The sequence below is a fragment of the Sceloporus undulatus genome, chromosome 1, assembly GCF_019175285.1.
Source record: "Sceloporus undulatus isolate JIND9_A2432 ecotype Alabama chromosome 1, SceUnd_v1.1, whole genome shotgun sequence".
Lineage (NCBI taxonomy): Eukaryota > Metazoa > Chordata > Lepidosauria > Squamata > Phrynosomatidae > Sceloporus > Sceloporus undulatus.
In genome coordinates, this window is record NC_056522.1 from 7,693,587 (window position 1) to 7,701,931 (window position 8,345).

The window sequence follows — 8,345 nt, forward strand, 5'->3', positions numbered from 1 at the left end:
AGATGGCCATCCAGGCTCTGCGTAAAGACCTCCAAAGAAGGAGACTCCATCACACTCTCAGGGAGTGTGTTCCACTGTCAAACAGCATTTACTGTCAGGAAGTTCCTCCTAATGTTGAGGTGCAATCTCTTTGCCTGTAACTTACATCTGTTGTTCTGTGTTGTACTTTCTGGAGCAGTAGAAAACAAGCTTGCTCCATCTTCAATGTGACACTCCTTCAAATATTTAAACAGGGATATCATATCCCCTCTTAACATCTCTTTCCCAAGCTTCCTAAGTCTTTCCTCATAAGGCTCGTTTTCCAGGCCCTTCACCATTCTGGTTGCCCTTCTTTGGACACACTCTAGCTTGCCAACATCCTTTTTTGAATTGTGGTGCCCAGAACTGGACACAGTATTCCAAGTGAGGCCTGAGCAGAGCAGAGCAGAGTAGAGAGGCATTACTACTGCCCTTAGACACTATACTTCTATTGATAGTGATTAAAATAGCATTGGCCTTTTTAGCTGCTGCATCACACTCTTCACTCATGTTCACGTGTAGTCTCGTTCAGCCAGGTGTTTCTCATCCTAGTTCTATGCAGTTCAATTTTTCTACCTAAGTGCAGTATCTTAGATTCATAGTTCATTTTGTTAGTTTTGGTCCAGTTTTCTAATCTTTTTCGGGTCTTCTTCAATTTTGATTCTTTCCTCTGGGGTATTAGCTACTCCTCCTAATTTGGTGTCATCTGCAAATTTGATAAGTATGCCCTCCGTTCATGATGGAACGGAGTTTCTTAAAAGTGAGATACATGAAAACACAATTTCAAAGAAGTTCCAACTAGGAGGAAAAGTGAGATATCTAAAGAAACCATAATGGATATCAAAAGAACATTCAACTGAACTAAGATTTAAAAGGTACATGTGCAAGAAATAGAAATGCTGGGAAATCACCAAAGATCCTGGTCCATGCCCTAGTGGTCTCACGACTTGATTACTGTAACGTCCTCCTGGCTGGGCTTCCTCTTTCTCACCTCCATCCTTTAATCTCTGTTCAGCATTCAGCTGCATGCATTATCACTTCCACCCACCGCTCTGACCACATCTCTCCCCTTCACTGGCTCCCTCTCCCCTTCCGCATTCAGTATAAGCTCCTGCTGTCGACATTTAAAGCCCTCCATGGACTGCCCCCTCCTTACTTATCAGACCTTCTTTCTCCTCACCTTCCCACTAGGGCCCTCCGTTCTGGTAGTCAAGGGTTCCTGTCCCAGCCCAGGATTTCCTCTGCCCCATCCCGGATTCGCCCCTTTTCACTTGCTGCCCCTCACTCCTGGAACCTTCTTCCCTCACAAGCAAGAGCCATCACTTCTTTAACCAGCTTCAAAACGGAGTTGAAAACCATCCTGTTCAGAGAAGCCTTCCCAGGCATTGCATAATTATCGCTTACTATTTGATGTTCTTTTGGTGCCTGTTTATCGAACCATTTCCTGTATTGCTATGTACTGTATATGTATTATCCTACTTGAGAGTATGTATTTTCCCTGGAAGAAGATTAACCATCCATTATGAAGCCAAGCCCTCCCTCCAGTCCATCTGCCTTGGTCCAGGCCTTGTGTTAGAATCATGAAGTATTCTACCAGATGTATTCTAACTGTGGATGGTGGAGGGATGGGGTGTGCTTCGCATAGCTTGTAGAGATGGTGATATGTAGTACTAGGCTGGACCAGGTGTGAGTTATCTAGTGTCCTTGAGAGGCTGGCCTGCAGAGACTTGGAATGCAGTTTCGTTTCTCAGGGGATAAGGATGGAGGATGGGAACTAGTGCTGGGAAGGAGGGGTCCTGTTGCGCAGGCTTTTGCTAGGGGTGGAGTGCTTTGGCTTGGGGGGAACTTATGCATTGCTTTGGCTGGGAGGGGTCAGTCTCAGCTTAGAAGCTGGGTGATGCGACATCGTTGATCTTGGAACCTTCAATGAAGTTCTGTTGTTTCAATAAACAAGCTGACTGATTGATTGTCCAGGATTCTGGTCCACACTCTGACACCTTGGAGGTAGAGAAGAACTGCTGGACTTCTTACCCTTTCCCTCCACCACTCCCTTCTCCTTCTGTATCATGTCTTTTTAGATTGTAAGCCCGAGGGCAGGGAACCGTCTAACTAAAAAGATTGCATGTACAGCAGTGTGTAAATTTACAGCGCTTCATAAATAAAAGTTAATAATAATAACAAAGCGGAATTCAAAAGAATAGCCAGCATCAGAAAAGCTAAAGCACAGAATGAGCTCAGGCTCCATAGAAATGTTAAAAACAATAAAGAGATCCTTTTTTGTTGTTGTTGTTATGTCTGTAGCAAAAGGAAGAACAAGGAAATGGCATGGTCACTGCATGGGAAAGATAGTGAAATGCTAACAGGGGACAGAGGAAAGGAAAAACTATTCAACACCTTCTTTGCAATGGTCTTCTCTGAAAAGAACAGTGCTCAACCTAGAAAAAATGGAGCAGATGATGCAGTAGGAGAAATGCAGCACAGAATTGACAAAGAATTAATGAAGCAATACTTGCTGCTCTAAATGAATTCAAATCCACAGGGCCAGAGGAACTTCATCTGACAGTATTAAAAGAATTGACACAAGTAATTTCAGAACCACTCAGTCTTTGAGAATTTCTGTAGAACAAAAGTCCCAGCAGACTGGAGAAGAGCAAATGTTGTCCCCATCTTCAAAACGGGGGGAAAAGAGGACCAAAATAATTGCCCAGTCAGTCTGATAATACCAGGAAAGATTCTAGAAAGGATCATTAAACAGTTTGTAAGCACTCAGATAGAGTGCGGTGAACATGAAAAGTCAACAGGGGTTTCCCAAAAGCAAGTTATTCTAGACTAACCTCTCCTTTTTTTGCTGGTGTTACAATCTTGGTAGATGAAGAGAATGCTGTGTTTCTTGATTTCAGTAAGGCCGTTGACAAGATCCACTGAGATATCCTTAGAAACAAGCTAGTAAAATGTGGGCTAGATAATGCAACTATCAGTTGGATTTGAAGTTGGTTGACTGATCGAAACCAAAGGTTAGTCACCAACAGCTCCTCTTCATGCTTGAAAGAAGTCGCCAGTGGGATAGCACAGGCTTCTGTCCTGGGCTCAGTACTATTCAAGATCTTTATCAATGACTTGGATGATTAAATGGAGGGCATGCTTATCAAATTAATAGATGACACCAAATTAGGAGGGGTACCTAATATCCCAGAGAACAGGATCAAAATTCAATATGACATTAACAGATTGGAGAGCTGGGGCAGAACTAACAAAAAGAATTTCAACAAGGAAAAATGCAAGATACTACACTTGGGCGGAAAAGAAATGAAATGCACAGATATAGGATGAGTGAGGCCTGTCTTCAAAACAGTACTTATAAAAAAGGGATGTAAGGGGCAAAAGAGACCACTCTAATAGGGCAGCATTCGCTGCCTCTTTTAGAGCTGGATTGGAGCTACAGCAGCTGCACACTGCAGCCCCAATTCATGCTTTGCCAGCCCAAAAAGGGCTGGCAAAATGCTACTTCCATTTAAAGCAGCTAAAAGCTGCCCTTGCCACAGCAGTGGCTTCTAGGAGTTTCTTTGGTGCAGCACATCTAAATGCTGTGCCAAAGACACATCCTTTCACCACCCGCCATGTGGTCAGGTGGGCAACATGACACCGGCATTGGGGCGGTGTTGGGGGATGCAATGTGTGGACACCACGCTCCCACTCTGCCCCAAGGCCAGCATTAAATGCCCATGTGTTTAGCCCCTAAGAGCCTTAGTAGACTACAAGCTAAACATGAGTGTACAGTGTGATGCAGCAGCTAAAAAAGCAAATATGATCCTAGGCTGTATCAATAGGAGTGCAGTGTTCAGATCAAGGAAAGTAATAGTGCATTTGGCCAGACATTGCCTGGAATACTGTGTCCATATCTGGGCACCAAAATTCTAGAGGAATATTGACAAGCTAGTGTCTAGATCGAGGGAAGTAATAGTACTGCTCTATCCTTCTTTGGTCAGATCTCACCTGGAATATTGTTTCCAGTCTTGGGCATTACAATTCAAGAAGGATGTTGACAAGCTGCAGCATGTCCAGAAGAGGGAGACCAAAGTGGTGAAAGGTCTGGAAACCATGCCCTATGAGGAGTGACTTAGGGAGCTGGATATGTTTAGCTTGGAGAAGAGGAGGTTAAGAGGTAATATGATAGCCCTGCTTAAATATTTGAAAGGATATCGTATTGGAGATGAAGCAAGCTTTTTTTCTGCTGCCTCAGAGACTAGGATAGGGCACAGATAGGGAGATGATTTGGAGCAGATAAGGAGCACAAAGGGAGCAGATAGGAAACAGACAGGGGGCAGGAACAAATAGGGAACACAAAGGGAACAGACAAAAAGCAGATAGGGACCGGATAAAGAACAGACAGGTAGGATACAAAGTGCAGAGAGGGAACACAAAGGGAGTAGATAGGTAACATATAGGGAAGAGATAAGAAGCATGTAGGAAGCAGATAGTGACGAGCCAGGAAACAGGTAGGGAGAAGATAAAGAGCAGGAGCTGATAGGGAGCTGATAGCTGATAGGGAACAGATAACGAGCAGATAGAGAAAAAGGAGCAGACAGGGGACACAAAGAGAACTGATAGGAAGCAGATATGGAGCTGATAATGGAACCAATATGGAGCCCTCATTCACTACTGATTCTATCAAATATGTTTGAGGTTATTGGAGAGGTTAGTTAACAAAAATGGAAATGTTTAAAGAAGAAAGAGAGAGAATGGATTTTGAAACTTACAACTTTAGCATCAGAAGGTTTGGATGAATATCTGGAAATACAAAGCTTAAGATGAAAAAAGAAGAAGTTTGGATTGGAAAGGTATAGGTTGAGCAACTTTTAGCCTATTGCATCAACTAGGTTAGATAGAACTGATTTGCTTTTATGGGACAGACTGCATCATATGTGTTCTGATTGGTTCTCCCTGATGAAGTCATTGAAAAAAAATCCATAAATAAGAACCCATTGGAAGACCAATTTCGTTTCCTCTAATAATCAAATGTCCACTTGTATAGAGAGTGCAGACTGCAACTCCTGAAATTTCTCAGGATTGGTATGTATATATTCATATGTACTGTATAATAGAAACTGTTATGTTTTTTAAAGAATCTTTTCAAAGAAATGATTTATATTTTGACTGAAATATTCCATACATAGTAAATGGGTTTCTGTTTATTTTAGAATAGTGCCTGAAGAAGGCCAGTTGGTGAGAAGGCTGAAATGCATTGGGCTTTTTAACTAATAAAAGGTTTTGACCATCACAAAGCATGTGGGACTTTGTCTCCTTTCATTTTTCCACTATGTTGTGAAATGTCTTGGGTCTGTGTTGGGTGAACGAGAGGATGCCAAATAAGTAAATAAATAAATAAGCAAGCAAGCAAGTTACAGATACATTTTCCCCTCAATTAATTCTACCAAGGAAGAGGACAAGAGTGGCTGAATCTTTTCCTTTCAGCTGCAGCATCTAATAGCTTGCGTCTTTTTCCTCATGAATCACTTTGCTATCTTCACCACATTCTGATGTTGCTTGGCCACACATCTCCCAGTTTGGAGAGTGTGTTGTCTTTGATTCATAGAATCATAGAGCTGGAAGAGACCACAAGGGCCATCCAGTCCAACCACATTCTGCCATGCAGGAACTCACAATCAAAGCATCCCCAACAGATGGCCATCCAACCTCTGCTTAAAGACTTCCAAAGAAGGAGACTCCACCACTCTCCAAGAGAGTGTGTTCCACTATTGAACTACTGTCAGGACGTTCCTCCTAATGTTTAGGTGGAATCTGTTTTGATGTAGCTTGCATCCATTGTTCTATGTCCTATTTGCTGGAGCAGCAGAAAACAAGCTTGCTCCATCCTCAGTGTGACACCCCTTTAAATACTTATACAGGGCAATTATAACACTTCTTAACCTTCTCTTCTCCAGGCTAAACATATCCAGCTTCCTAAGTCACTCCTCATACGGCATGATTGCTAGACCCTTCACCATTTTGGTGGCCCTCCTTTGGACATTCTCCAGTTTCTCAACATCCTTTTTGAATTGTGGTGCCCAGAACTGGATACAATATTCCAGGTGGGGCCTGACCAAAGCAGGATCCCTTGATCTAGATACTATATTTCTATTGATACAGCCTAGAATCACGATGGTCTTTTTAGCTGCCACATCACACTGGTTCTCTGTGTTGAATTTAATTTTGTTAGCTTTGGCCCAGCTTTCTAGTCTATTCAGGTCATTTTGAATCATGATCCTGTCCTCTGGGGTATTAGCTATTCCCCCTAATTTGGTATCATCTGCAAATTTGATAAGTGTGCTCCCAATTCTGTCATCCAGGTCATTGATAAAGGTGTTGAATAACACTGGGCCCAGGACAGAGCCCTGTGGCGAACCCCACTGGTAACTTTTCTCCAGGATGAAAAGAAGCCATTTTGAGCACCCTTTGCATTCGGCCGGTCCCAGTTACAAATCCATGTAACAGTTACCTTTGTCTAGTCACATTTTCAAGCTTGTTTGCAAAAATGTCATGGAAAACTCGTCAATAGGCCTTACGAAATCAAGATATACTATATCCACAGCATCCCTTATCTACCAAGCTGGTAATTTTATACAGAAGAGAAGGATTAGATTTGTCTGGCATGAGTTTCTCTGAAACCATGTTGACTTTTTGTGATTATGGCATTGCCTTCTAGAGTTCACGACTCTCTGTTATGATCTGCTCCAGGAATCTTTCTAGTACTGATGTCAGCGACTAACTGGACGATAATTGTTGGGATCCTCTTTTTTCCCCTTTTGAAGGAGGGAACAACGTTTCCCCTCCTCCAGTCTCGCTGGGATCTCTCTGTTTTCCAGGATGTTTTCAAGATTTTGCAATGGCTCCGATATTACATTTGCCAGTCTTTTAATACTCTTGGATGTGTTCACTGCGTCTGGAGCTATATTCATTTAGATTAACATGGTATCCTGTACTATTCTTTTACTTTTCTTGTGCTGATATGAAATTCCCCTATTCTGTCCTCTGCTCCATTATTCTTCAGGGTGAGCACCTTTGCCTTTTCTGAGAAGACTGAGGCAAAGAAGGTGTTGAGTAATTCTGCCTTTTCTCTGTCTTCTGTTAGCTTTTGCCATCTTCTCCCACGCAGTGGCCCTACCGTTCCTTCTTCTCCTTTTGCTGCGGACATATCCAAAAATCCCTTTTTATTTTTTAACCTCTCTACGCAAGCCTGAGTTCATTCTGCGCTTTAGCTTTTCTGACTTTACCCCTACACTGCCTGCTATTTCTTTGAATTCCTTTTTGTGATTTCCCCCTTTTCCATTTCTTATACATGTTTCGTTTCAAACTTAGCTCGGTTGAAACGTTCCTTAGTCATCCATCCTGGTTCTTGAGACACCTCCGTTTTTCTTTTCACTGAATGTTTGAATTGTGCCTTCAGTATCTGTCTTTTGAGAAACTCCCATCCGGTCTGAAACTCCCTTTCTCTTTTAGTATTTCTGACCATGGGATAAAACATCTCACTAATTCTCTAAGTTATTGAAAATCCGCTTCTCCTATAAGTCTAGAATGTTGTTCCTGACTATGCCTGGCTTCTCCTTCTTTGTAATAACTACAAACTCAGGAGAACATGTCATTTCCACTTAAGGATCCACCACTTGCAACTTCTTAAACCAAGTCATCACTTGTTGTTAGGATCAGATATAAAATCGTGGAGTTGCCTCTTCCACCTTTTGGACCATGAAATTGTCTTCCAGGCAAGTGAGGAATTTGGTTGACCTTGAGGATTTTTCTGAGTTTGACTTCCAGCAAATATCAGGGTAGTTGAAGTCACCCATCACTACTACATCTCTCCTTTCTGAGTGTGTAGTCATCTGTTCTAGAAAGGCGTCATCCAATTCCTCAGTCTGACATGGGAGTCTGTAGGTGTAAATATCTCTGCCATATAGTGTTATTCCTCCTCCTTTCCTATTTGGCCTATTTCTCTTAAAAAGGTTATAAACCTCTATTTCTTCATTCCACTTATGAGACTCCTCCCACCAGGTTTAGTGATGCCTTTTATATTATATTTGCTTGGTTGTACTAGGAGTTCAAGTTCATCTTTCTTATTTTCCATGCTCTGCATTAGTGTAGAGACATTGAAGACCATGTGTTCCCTTTACTTGCTGCCTGTGCAAGATGTTTTGCCTCCACTGTTGGGACCTTGCACTATTTGCCTTGTTCCGTCTGTGACAGTTTGGCTATTTTCTCCACCCTTTTGCCTTCCAGAATACTGTCTGCCTCTGCCACATAACTCAGTTTAAAGCCCTCCTGATCAAATTCTT